This window comes from Pinus tabuliformis, chromosome Q (assembly GCF_031772625.1).
Source record: "Pinus tabuliformis cultivar Carrire ecotype Pingquan chromosome Q, CPIR1, whole genome shotgun sequence".
NCBI classification, from domain to species: domain Eukaryota; kingdom Viridiplantae; phylum Streptophyta; class Pinopsida; order Pinales; family Pinaceae; genus Pinus; species Pinus tabuliformis.
Window position 1 is genome coordinate 782,961,840 of NC_142296.1, and position 13,290 is coordinate 782,975,129.

The 13,290-nt window shown below is 37.4% G+C and overlaps 1 long non-coding RNA gene and 1 pseudogene across 1 annotated transcript; both read right to left on the minus strand.

Annotated features, from left to right (window-relative positions):
* Window positions 1-2,073: 2,073 nt before the first annotated feature.
* Window positions 2,074-3,181, minus strand: LOC149221816 (uncharacterized). Its single transcript, XR_016248880.1, has 3 exons — window positions 2,865-3,181; window positions 2,677-2,759; window positions 2,074-2,310 (listed from the first exon to the last, which is right to left on the minus strand). It is a non-coding gene; the product is annotated as an uncharacterized LOC149221816 (long non-coding RNA).
* Window positions 3,182-3,363: 182 nt separating this feature from the next.
* LOC149221817 (proline-rich receptor-like protein kinase PERK8) lies at window positions 3,364-8,790 on the minus strand (annotated as a pseudogene).
* Between the last annotated feature and the right edge of the window lie 4,500 nt (window positions 8,791-13,290).

Below are 13,290 nucleotides of genomic sequence, written 5' to 3' on the forward strand. Positions count from 1 at the left end.
CCTGATTCCGGCGCCGCAAACGGTTCGAAAAACGGTCGCCGTATGAGAAAGTTATGCCAAAAATAAGAATTGCCTAATAACATTAGAATTTTGAATTTTGAAAAAAAAAAAAAAAAAAGAATATTCCACAGAATATTCCTTAGAATATTCCAGGGAATATTCATTTTCAACAACCAATCACAGGCTGCCACGTGGCAAGCCCGGAGGCCGCCACGTGGCCCATGATGACGTCAGCAAAGGTTGTTGGGTGCGTTTAAAAGTTTGGTCGGATGGAGGATCGAACCCACGACCTCCATATTACAAGCGAATTAACTTACCGTTGGTCCACAACGCCAAACGTTGAATGGATGGCAGACCGAACTTTATTTAAACGTTTAAATTGTCATTGGCGGGAAAGGAAGGGGGCCAGCCCCTAAGGGCCAGCCTCGCATGCCATATGACCTCAGGCCGAGAACTAAGGGCTTAAGCCCCAAGCACCAGCACCAACCGCCAGCCCAAACGGTCAGCACGAAATCCGAGGCCAGAATTTAATATAACTGCAGTTAAGTTGGCGGATTCTTGGCGGACCGCCAAATTTGGCGGACTTATCTGGACCTCCACTACAGTTAGCTGGAGTTTTTCTAGGGACAGACTGGAGAAACATTAAATGGCCATAACGTTGGCTAGGAAAGTCGGTTTTGGACGAATTTTTTTATTTATTTTGGGTCTCTTCGACCTTCTGAAGCCATTGGCACAGGTTTCACAGTCATCTGAGGTCATTTGCAGGTGTTTTTGCTTCGTGGAAGTTCCAGGAGCCACTAGGGCCAAATCAGTTTGGGAGCTGCATTGGGAATTGTGCAGCCAGTGAATGTGGAACGAAGGTCATTCCTGAAGGTTTTCAGCATTCTGAATCCATTTCTACAGCTCTTTTTGCCTTCTGAGGCATTATTCTCACTGTTTAGCTTCAGGGAAGCTTTCAGGGCCATTTCAGTGCATGAGCTGTTTGGGGGCTATGTTCATCCGTTTTTGGTGATTCAAAAGCCTATGTCTGCTATTTTCGACCTTCTGAGTCTAATGGCAGAGGTTTCAAAACCATTTGAGGTCATCTTCACCTCGAAATTCTCCATGCAAGTTTAAAGAGCCATCAGGGCCAATTGGGGAAAGTACTGTATAAGGTACAAAATTCACTGTTTAGTGTTTGGGAAAGAGCATGTTTGGCTAATTCCTATCTTTTGATTCTATATTTACAGTCAGATCTGTCCTTTGAGACACCCATATTCTTGTATTAGCCTTTGTAGCAATTTTAATACAAGAGGACAAGCCTAGTTGGAGAGGCTTGGTCCAGCAGATGTAACCCAGGAGGGGGTGAACTGCTTTATCATTTTGATGTCTTTATTTGCTGAAGATGATATGCTAAACAAAACTGATATAAAGTATTAAACACCAAATAAATATAACTTACATACACACATAATCACCTTTTCAGCTACAGAAAGTTACTTGTCTCATTCCGCAAGACCTTAACCTTCAAGTATGTGTATGTCAAAGACTTCTAAGTGTTTACTTTGTTATTTCTTTAGGCAGAGCCTGTAGAGGGCCAGGTAGCCTCTGGAACTCATCCTCTTTTTAGAGGTGACATGTCCGGTGAATGCCCCTACAGTCTATCTCTGTATAAGAAATAAGAAGTTTATACATTTTTAGAGGTCATTTGGAGTGTCTAGCTCACAGTTGAAATTATTGGAAATGGATACCTTGCACCCTTAAACAAGTACATTCCATTTTCAGATCATTTATAAATATTATAGAAAAAAAATTAATACCGTGCGTGTGTATTTAATTCTAAGTATCATATATATAATTTAAAATGAATCTAAAATATATCGCGCGTGTTTTTAATTCTAAGTATCATGTATATGTATAAAATTTATTATGAAACTAAAATATATCTTTATTTTTATTATGAGTACTAATTATTAGTAAATACCAAACTATAGTTACTGAAATTCCTTAAAATTAATTACATTAAGCTTTTGTAAAATATATTTTACATATCTGTTCAAAAGAAGGGAAGTTGCGAAGCAGCAAGTCCTTGCATTGAGTGGGGTAGAATGCTTTTCTGTGCTAGCGCGACCAAGTCAGTAAAAGAAGTGGTTGCTGAAGCGACGTTCCCCACATAGACCTCGAGGACCCTGGGACGACAGACCTTCGTGAACCAAAAGTGAACTGACCTTATGAACATTTTTTTCGCAGTCCATTCACTTGTTTACCAATATCAGTCTCCTGGAAACTCTATTATTCTGCAGGTAGGGATGGCATAAATGTTGTCATGACCTGCAAAGAAGTAGGTGTTAGTGAAATCATACACAATAAAATTATAGTTTAAACAAAGTAAGATGAAGCAAATAAACCCAAGCCAAAGGCAGCCCACAAGGCATGAAAACAAACTCGCTGTGATGTTAATACTGAAGTGGGGTGAGACCATATGCAATCATACTAGCAAACACTAGATATTTTGAAGATCATGAACTCTCAAGGTATCTACCCTGGATCATTCATGATGAAAGCAGATGACCATGTAATAATATTTGTAAAACCCACTAAGATATAGTGAAATATTATCGGTGCTCTTATTTGTCACTTCTGCAAAGTCATGCAATAAAACGAACAAGAACCTTTGTGAACCAAAAGTGAACTGACCTTATGAGCTCGTTTACTAGCTTTCAAATGTCAGCAGAAGAATTTTTTCGCAGTCCATTCACTTGTCTACCAATATCAGTCTCCTGGAAACTCAAAGAAGAAGTCAATAACTAAAATAGAAATAAGCTAAAACTAACAAGAACAAGCATAATATTTTAACAAGAAGATAATAAGGTCTGTTATTCTACCTTCAAAGCCTCCACAGAAATATGCATGTTAAACAAACTCTGCGATGACTCTAGCAAGACTTCCTGAGGCTGAAACAAATGCAAAAATAATGTAAGAATGAGCATATGATGCGATATCTCCAATTCAAAGAAAACTAAAATCACTTTCATGGGCAATACTAATATAGCCACCACCAAAATAGAAAATCAAGTGCAGACTGAGTAGCAACATATGATTAAAAAAATGGACAAAATACTCCCTATATCACTGTGTGGCAGCATACTAGAATAGAATATCAATGCCTCACGAAACTTGAAAAAAATCCGTTCCCCTGAGAATCATACTAGCAAAACACTGGATATTCTAAAGATCATGAACTCTCGAGGTATCTACCCTGGATCATTCATGATGAAAGCAGATGACCATGTAATAATATTTTCTCTTTTACTAGCTTTCGAATGTCAGCAAAAGAATGTTTTCGCAGTCCATTCACTTGTATACCAATATCAATCTCCTGGAAACTCAAAGAGGAAGTCAATAACTAAAATAGAAATAAGCTAAAACTACGAAGAACAAGTATAATATTTTAACAAGAAGCTAATAAGGTCTGTTATTCTACAGGTGGGGATGACATAAATGTTGTCATGACCTACAAAGAAGTAGGTGTAAGTGGCCTGAAAATCTCTCATGAAGCTAATTAAAATAAAATGAATTTCAAACACAAAACTGCTTTATATCAAATAATGCACTAATTCAAATAGCGCGCTTTGTAACATTCTTTGAAAATGATTTAACAACCTGAACTTTTGTTTTGTCATGATTCCTTAATAAATATAATAGCATACCTAAAAAAAAGCACAACCACTTTTACAAATGGGCTGCGTTTGGCCACATAGTGAATGGATGTTACAGGTGAACAGCAGAAGGTATCGACTACCATATAGAGAGCTGAGTTTCCAGTTAGTGAAAGATTCTTCTCTTAACTGTCATTTTAATTCTTGCATAATTTGGCCACAAGTCCCCATCATGATTACTTTGGCATTGATATGAGAACTTACACAAGGGAGAGAATAATGAGGCTTTCGATTCATCCCATGGTTGTATATGTTTATATTACAGAGTAGAACAGATGTGTGGATGAGCTGTGGCAGATGTATAGCAACCATACCCTACTTACCATTGAACTATAAGCTAATGGACTGCTAAATGGAAGTGTTGTGCTAAACATTTAAGATATTGAATGTTAGCGTTGTGCCAAGTAGTTAAAATATTGAAAAATATTTGCATAATTTAAACATCGAAATTCATAAACTGAAATCCACTTTCGAAATGGTTAATTTGTTTTCTTGTTTAAATGTTGACATCTGTATAATCTATACAGGAAGAAAAAAAAGGTATTTGAATTTCAGATCAAAGGATTTGAAGGATCCCTAAGTGTTAATGAATGTTTCAAGTAATGCAAAACCTTTTACATTGAGTACTCCTTTCCAAGAGTTATATCAATGAATTCATCCAGCCTCCCAGATTTTACAAGAGGCCTTATTGAAGAAGAGTTTATCCTTGTTTCTCCAGTGAGAAGTTGTAGCAGTATGATTCCAAAAGCATACACATCACTTTTCTCTGTAATATGACCAACTGTGGTGTATTCTAGGGCCAAATATCCCATGCCTGTAGAAGATTTTAGGATTGAATACACTATGTCATCCGCTAAAAGTTTATGCAGACCACAATCTGAAAGAAGAGGATTTAAGTTGATCAAGAAGAATCTTCTCAGCTGAGATGTTTTGATGCACAACAGCTTTGCTTATGCATTCATGCAGATACTCAATGCCTGCGCAGATTGATACCAGTTAACAAAACCAAACAGCGAGTGACTATCAGCATAAATAAATGGCAGGCTTAACATATACCATACCAATGATCTATCTATCCCATTTACAAGTTATTTTATCAAAACATGTTCGTTTCGTGGAGAATTTTGATTAGAAATGCAGGCAATACTCCAAATACTTAAATGTGGGTATGTTTTCCATGAACCTATGGAGTTGGTTGTTGCTCAATATTTTTGTGCCCTAGACATCTATCTACACTTCTTGTTTTTTGTATGTAGCCCTAGTGTGAATGTGTTATTATAAATATGTTCTCTGTCCAGTTATTATATACAGGGAGGTAATGTCAATCTCAATTTTTTTGCCTCCATAGGATACGCTTTAAGCAGTTGTAGGAAAACATTATCGGACAAATTTCTGCCAGTTTACATAACCTTAAATACCACCAGTTTAATGATTTCAAAAAGTCCCAAAGGGCTGGGAAGTGTGTTTGAAAATGTGGAACATTGGTTGAACATGTTTATATGATGATGCACCATCATTTGCTTGCCTGCACTGCATATGTGGCAACTTCTCTTTGCGAGGGGAATTTTGTATAACATTCCACTAGTTAGTATTCTTATGATCAAAGAAAGTTGGTTGTGGCTTATGCATATGCCCAAAGCTTATTTTCATTAGTTGGTGCACCCAGAGAAATGTAGTGCGTTCTCAGCTCAGGTGAGGATGAGATAATTCATTAACTCTTTCTGTTTGTGTGTACCTCTGTGCAGCAGAGTATTGAATTTAGACAACATATTGGGTGCATTGGATGTGGACAATAACATAGACCCATCTAAAACCAGGTCGGATGAGCACCTCAAGGTTGTGAAGATTGAGGATGCATCTCCTGACTCCACAACTTGGGACAAAATGTTAGAATTGAACCCAGAGTTAGATGGATCTATACTAGTTTCTAGTCATGGCCAGAGATTCAAGAAGTGAGCTCAGATTAAATGAGGGTGGGGCGATCCATCAATTCGGTGATCCATCAATTCTTTATATATTTGTGTGTTTGCATTTAGTATCAGTGCATTAAATCTAGATGGAAAAGTAGCAGTGCAAGTTTAGTTCTAATGAGAGTGAGAGTGATCCATCAATTTTGTGAGCGAGTTTGTCCTCCCTACCTGACCTCTAAAAGAGAAAAGACTTGTGCCATTCCTTTTTGTGTGTGTACATGTGTATAGAAGCTAGATGCATTAAATCTATAAAATCTAGATGGTGCCTAGATGCATTGTGTTTGTGCAAAATGGCCTATATATATGAAATATTGGGATGGACATACGCGAAGTTGGGCTTGGCTATCTGAAGATGCATATCCGATCTGGGTTAATAACTTAATACAGGTCTTCCCTAGTAAAGTTTCTTGAAGATATTTGGGGATGTGTTAGTTAAGGCAGAATACGTATGATTCATAAGCGCACTGACATATGAAAACAAACCAAAATCTAACCAACAAGGAAATCCCCTGCAAAGAACGGTTAGACTTACCTTTCGCAACACCATGTGCAATCCTTACCCTGACAGGCCAATCGAGTACCCTCCCATCTTTTGCATCCTGAAACTATGATAGATTGTCGTTGGGTGCAAAATCATACACAAGAAAGCACTCGCCTCTACCTCAAGAACAACAAAAGCCTCTTAACCTCACCACATTTTCATGCCTAAGTAGCGAAAGAGTCTTGAGACCCTCTTGTAATTCTAATTCCTCTATCTTGCAACTCATTTTACTGATGATTTTGATGACCACAAAAGACCCGTCTCTCAATACCCCCTTGTAAGCAGCACAATAGTTGTTTCTCCCCAGCGGATTCTTTTCAGAGAAATACCGTGTTGCAAATTCAATTTCCTCGAGGTTAAATCTAGAGCTCTGGAAGCGTTCACATCCTGTTCCGTCATCTGCCAAAGGATTCCAACCATTTGAGTACTCTAGACTAATCAAAGGAGTGATAGATTTCCTTCCAAAATCTTTCGAATTATTGATACTTAGTCCTGTCTATTGTCTCATAAGCACTGCTAATCTTCTGTTTTCGTCTTGGAAACCATGAGAATGTGAAAACGGTTGCCAGGATTCCTCCACCTATCAAAGCAATCACAACCACAACAATGGCAATGCTTGGGGTTTTAAACATTTTGGAGCAATTTTGGCAACTTCTTGAGAAAACTGCAGATTTTGGAATTTTCTGCAACAGAGGCACAGAGGAGTCTGTAGGAGATTTGGCAGTTAGATTTGGTGCCCGTGGGCCGAAAGTTTCTGGCCTTATTAATGGAGAACTTCCATTACACATTGCAAGCCCAGCAAACTCTTCTCCACAGAGCTTTGAATTGTTTCCATACCTGAATCCTTCTTGCATTCGTTTAAAACCTGCAACATGCAAGAAAAACCACACTATATCAGCCCATTTTTGGCATAAAAATACACTGGAAACAATTCTTACACTCAAACATTATAATTGCAGCAAGAAAAACGGGGTTCAACAGCCTGGGTAATAGAAGGACATGTTCATCAACATTTTGCATTTGTGTGGGCTAATATCTAGAACAATGCATTGTATCTATGGTAAACAAACTCCTCACTACAGAAATCCAGAAGCAAGGCCATGCCCGAAGAAGAAGCCATAAGCAAGCCCCATGAAGATTGAACCAAGCCATTAGATATGAGAATGTTAAAAAATAAAAATAATAAAGTGAATTAAATTAAATTAAAAAGAGACGTTGCCACGCCAACAGCATGCTTCCTAGGTGTCGGAGGTATGGAGATCAAGTGTTGCCTGTCTTATCTCGAATGCATGCCTCACTTCCAATTTCTTCTCCTGCACAGACTTCGCCAGTGGCTGAGCCCAGATGGGTTTTTGTTGTTGTTGTTGTTACCATTTCCATTGCCAGCGCCACCACCACTGCCTCCATCTTTTTCATTGACAGTATAAACTATCAGCCCAATGTCCCCCGCAGCCATTACTACACAACTCTGCTAATTCCCCTCGAACACAGCACTGTGATTCCCCCTTCTACCCCCTTATCTCCGCCCCCTCCTCTTGCTATAGCGAAGGCACCTGCCTTCATTTATAACCCTGCACCTTCCTTCCACAAGAGCTCCAGCCATATTTATGTACCAATTATTGCATCCGTAGGAGGAGCGCTACTTCTTGGACTAGGGCTTTTGGGAGCCATTTGCTTTTCAAGAAAAAGGTGAAGCAAACCAGAGACAATAAAGCCAGACACATGGGATGCGGAGGATTTCGAGATTGAATCGAGCCTTCTTTCGAACATGTCGGAATTGCTGGCATCTGACAGATTGATACGCTTTTCCTTCAAAGAACTTCAGGAGGCCACCGACAATTTCAGCGAGGCGCACAGAATCAAGAATTCCATCTTCCACGCGATTTTGCGCAGAAACAAAGTGAAGATCAAACAGATGAGAGGGCAGGTATCAAAGGAGATCAACGCCCTTCACAAATTCCACCACACGAGTCTCGTCACTCTGCTTGGCATCTGCGTTGAAGAATCGCCGGACTAGGACTCATACCTCGTCTTCGAGTACGCCGAAAATGAGTCCCTTAGCGACTATATCCATAGCGCACAGTCACATGCAGGGAGTTCGAACTTGTCATGAAACCAGAGGCTGTAGATCGCTCTGGACATCGCAGAGGGGTTGGAGTATCTGCATCACAACACGACTCCCACTTGCGTTCACAAGGACCTTAATAGCCGCAATATTCTTCTGGACAAGAATTTTCGAGCAAAGATCACCAATTTCAGATTGGCCAAATGCGAAGCAGATACGGGTTCTTGTCCGTAGAAGTGGTTCCAGGTTGAAGACAGAAGGAGAAAGGCTCCCGGGTAAAGGCTTATTCCTTCCTTCTCCTTCCTTCCCCTTCAGAGCCAACCCTGTACTAGTCAATGACACAATTAGATGAACCCTGGAATATTCCAAGGCTGTAGGGTTGCATTCAACAGTTGAGCAGGGTCAATCACAGAGCACTCGTGATGGGTAGAAGCAGGAGGTAACTTCTGTATTTTTTTATTCACGATTCATTTCCCTTTCTTCATGAATCATTCCCCTGTATGGCGAGTTTCCAGTGCTGCCAGTCTTGCAATAAGATTTGGAATAAGATTACACCTGGTTACATGCAAACATAAGAGATGGCACCTGGAAGTTGTGAGATGGCACCTGGAAGTTGTGGCAATTGTGGTAGGCGTACAAGCGGCGATAAGTAGTGGTGGCAAGCGTACTTTGGCATACGAGCAGGGTTGATGCTTTCTCTATTATACCATGCAGTCCATGGAAATCCAAAATAGTGGAGCTAACATTTAGTGCTGTCGACTAATGCCAGCATTAGATTAGGTAGTATTTTTACCAGTGTCAAAATATCAAGAAAACACAAAATTATAACATATGCTTTAGCTTCGAATTAGCTTCGGTCCTCAGGAAGAGGCCAAATAGCCAAATAACATATTGACATGATTTATCAATATATGTCTACAAACTTGGTTTATAATTGATAAGCGAGGAGTAAAAGCAGCACTAATAATGTTAAAGTGCTCATTTCCGTTTCCGATTACTATAGTCCATGCCGGGACGACAGGGACTAATAAGGAAGCTTAGATGTTCTTCATTTAGCTCTTTATTACTTTAGAAAATATTAATATAGTAAATCCATGTATACATATTTGATATAAACATGATCAATATTTGTAATTTTATTATCTAATTAAACATGGTATATAAAAAAAATCAAGATAAGTTACAACTTAATGACTTTTCTTATTGCATAAGTGAATTGCAAAGCTATAATAGTGATTGAGGATGTAAATTTTAAATTGACAAAGAATAATTTATAATAAAAGTAAAATAAAATATTGCATAAATGAATTGCAGTGGTACAGTAGTGATTGAGGATGTAAATTGACACAAAAAAAATACCATTATAATTTATAATAAAAATAAAATAAAATATATGTTAAGTTTTATTATGATTAGTATAAAACCATGTAATTGAAGTATTTTATATTAAGTGTTTGTAAAATAAATTTTATATATTTTTTTAGAATTTAGATATTCTTCATTTTGTTCTCGATTATTTTATGAAATACTAATACGATGTACAAAAGTGTAAATATTTGATACAACACATGTCTAATATTTGTAATTGTATCATTTAATTAAATATGGCATATATAGAATTATTTCGAGAATGTAAAATAAGTTACAACTTAGTGACTCTCCTTATGGCTTAAGTGAATTGCAAAGGTAGACAAGTGATTGAAGAAGCAAATTTATTCTTCTTTTTGGATGAGACATAGGTAGTACTTTTCATTTTTGCATAACAATTGTAGTAAATTGTTGGTGAAATTTGCATTTTTTCTATAGTTGTGGTGCATGATATCATAAGGAAGGTGTTTCACTGTACACAATTTATCATAACTAGTAACTTATTTACTTTCTAGAATTCCTTCATAAAATTTGCAATAGAGCATAAGACTACTAGCATTTTATTTTCCATGCAAAAAAGGAGAGGCAACAAAGCTTCAAGAGAAGAAGACAAAATCTATACTACCAAACTGTAACACCCTATTTTGGCATAGGCAATTACATGTATTTATGACTTAATTATATTTTCATTACACACTATATGTTTTCATATTTGGAAAATATAATTCCTACTTGTCTTTGGTGTGCTCATCAATTTTGGAATGAGTTTGTTCCTATTCTCTAGGAGTATTTTGGCATAGGCAATTACATGTACTTATGGCTTAATTATATTTTCATTACACACTATATGTTATCACACTTGGAAAATATGATTCCTACTTGTCTTTGGTGTGCTCATCAATTCTAGAATGAGTTTGTTCTTATTCTCTAGGAGTTTTTTTAGATCTAATTGTTTCCTAGATTGGTGTGTGGTTGAAATATTCTCTCAACCAACTAATTGTGTTGAATTGAGGCTTTTGTGATCCATAACCATTATAAGAAGAAATTTCGGCGTAAATCACATTCAGAAAATCATTATCGACGCGTTTCTAAGCAACCAGTGTGGTTCATCGTAGGACAAGTTGAAGAAACCACACTGGTTGGTTCTAAACGCGTCGACAATAATTTTCTAAATGTGATTTACGCCGAAATTTCTTCTTATAACAACTAATTGTGTGTCAAAGACAATTTTCCTATCTTGAGATAATTCTTCATGTATATATGTAATATTATTTTATCAATATAATTTAGTGTGCATTATCAAAATTTAACTTGGTGTCAGAGCAGGTCTGCGTCTGACTCCCTCACGTCTGGGTAGAGTGCCACGTAAATCCTAGGAAGAATAAAGTTATGTGTTTGATCACTCGGGGATGAGGCTGCCTGATTCATTGACCGAGTGACTGTTTCAGTCAAAGAGAAGTCTAGCGTTGATGAGTGCCAGACTAAGGTCGAAGGAAGCATCGCCCTGTTGGTCAATTGAGGTCGACTGTGACGAGGCCAATTTGGATGAAGAGGTCAATCAGATCATCGCTGCATGTGTACGATGTGTAAAAGGTGTACTCATAATTGGATAATTGGACAAGATAGAGTGTGGTGTTACGGCCCCACAGCCGCACAGAGGTTGGAGCATCGAGCCACGGTGGGACTAGTAGGTGCCACGACTGAAAGAGATCTGTTTGGGAACTGTTACAGACTAAGTGCGAGAGTGTTTATAGCCGCGGACTGGAGGTGGAGGTGTTATTCATATCCATAATGAGGGGTCGTTGACATTTTGTTGAGCACAAGCGCAATTTGATTTGATATCTGTTGAGAATGTTGAGATTTGAGGTGCACTAGTCCTATGCCATGTTGTGTTGGAGATTCTTTTACTGTTTAAAATCACAACATGTGGACATTAGGGTGAGAATTTTTTTTTTTCTTTGAAATTCTTGAACTTATTGAATCTTATTGAGCCTAGTTAATTCAATAGAGGTGAATGTATTTATTTAGTTAGAATTTGCGATTCTAATTGCTGACAGGTAAAGCATGGAGATCCAAGATTAGTATGTCAAAGTTAAAAATGAAGATGTCACAAAATCAAAAGTACAAAGCCTATGATGAGTGATACTATGATACAAGTGAGAAAGCAGTGGTGTGCTCAAGCATATGAATGGTGTAGTGTATCCAAAATGAGTGGCAAAGGATCCAAAGGGCAGCATAATGCAAGTTACGGTTTGAGTTTGTAGATTAGGCTCATGACAATGATAAAGTATGAGTCACACATTGTAATTATAACAAATCTACATGTCATATATTGCTTTGTAATAGTCCGGCGGTAAGACTGAGAGAGGCATGCATACCCCTTTGTTATGTGTTCCCTCTATTAGAGAGCTTTTAACACCATGGAAGAGTGTGTCATGTAGAATGGATGCACTTGGGTGGACCATATTGGTTGTAGAGTCCATAAGGTGATATTTTATATTTAGGGAGAGTTCATCGAGACGTTGGATGAAACATATATGTTAAGGACTTCCTAGTAGATTGACAGTTGCAGCGGTTGGGAACCCATGTATCACAGTAGATGGTTGTTCCTTTATATGGACGTCGACAACCTGATGAGGTCTGCATGAATAAGACACAAGGTGTAATTTCTAGATTGGACCAGATGTATATCTTTGCTAATTGATATTAAGACAAGTAGTCATGAAGGGGGCGACTTGGAAAATATAATTCCTAGTTGTCTTTGGTGTGCTCATCAATTCTATAATGAATTTGTTCATATTCTCCACGAGTTGTTTAGATATAGTTTTTTCCTATATTGTTGTGTGATTGAAATACTCTCTCAACTAACTGATTATGTGTCCAAAACAATTTCCCTATCTTAAAACAACACTTCATGTATATGCATAATATTATTTGATCAATATAATTCAGTGTGCATTATCAAAATTTAACTATCACTATTTAATATTTCATTACACATTATATGTTATCACTATTTGATCTTTTGCCATCCAATTTATGAACATGTAGACATATGTACATTAAAACATTAAATTGATCATTGTTATCACTATTTGATCTTTTGAAATCCAATTTATTAACATGTGGACATATGTACATTAAAACATTAAATTGATCATTGTTAGGTTGTTAATGCTAAATGTTGTAGGATTTACTTTTATTGAAATATCTTGATACGTGATATGTTTTTATGGACTCACAGGTCAATATCATATTAACATACATGAACTTGTGTTATAAACTAATGTATAGTTTTAATGGCAATGTAATAGCTAAAGAAGATAAATAGTAAGTGGTTAATGTTGGGGACATCCAGTGATCTATGGTGGATAGAAATTATCCTTAAACCCTTTTTTTTTTTTTTTCTTTATATGCATTGTTATGATCTTAGGCATGTGTAGGCTTTTCAGGTGATATCACTATCTGACTTGATAGTTCGATGATGAAGCACCTAAAAGCAATTTTGCAATATGATCCATGATATGGTGTGGACTTTAGGTCTATTAAGAAGTGTGATGCATTTCTCACCATTTATCATATAAAACTAGAGTCATGGGAGTGGCATTAAGTCACTTTATCTTAGATGTAATGGTGATTACTAGTTTC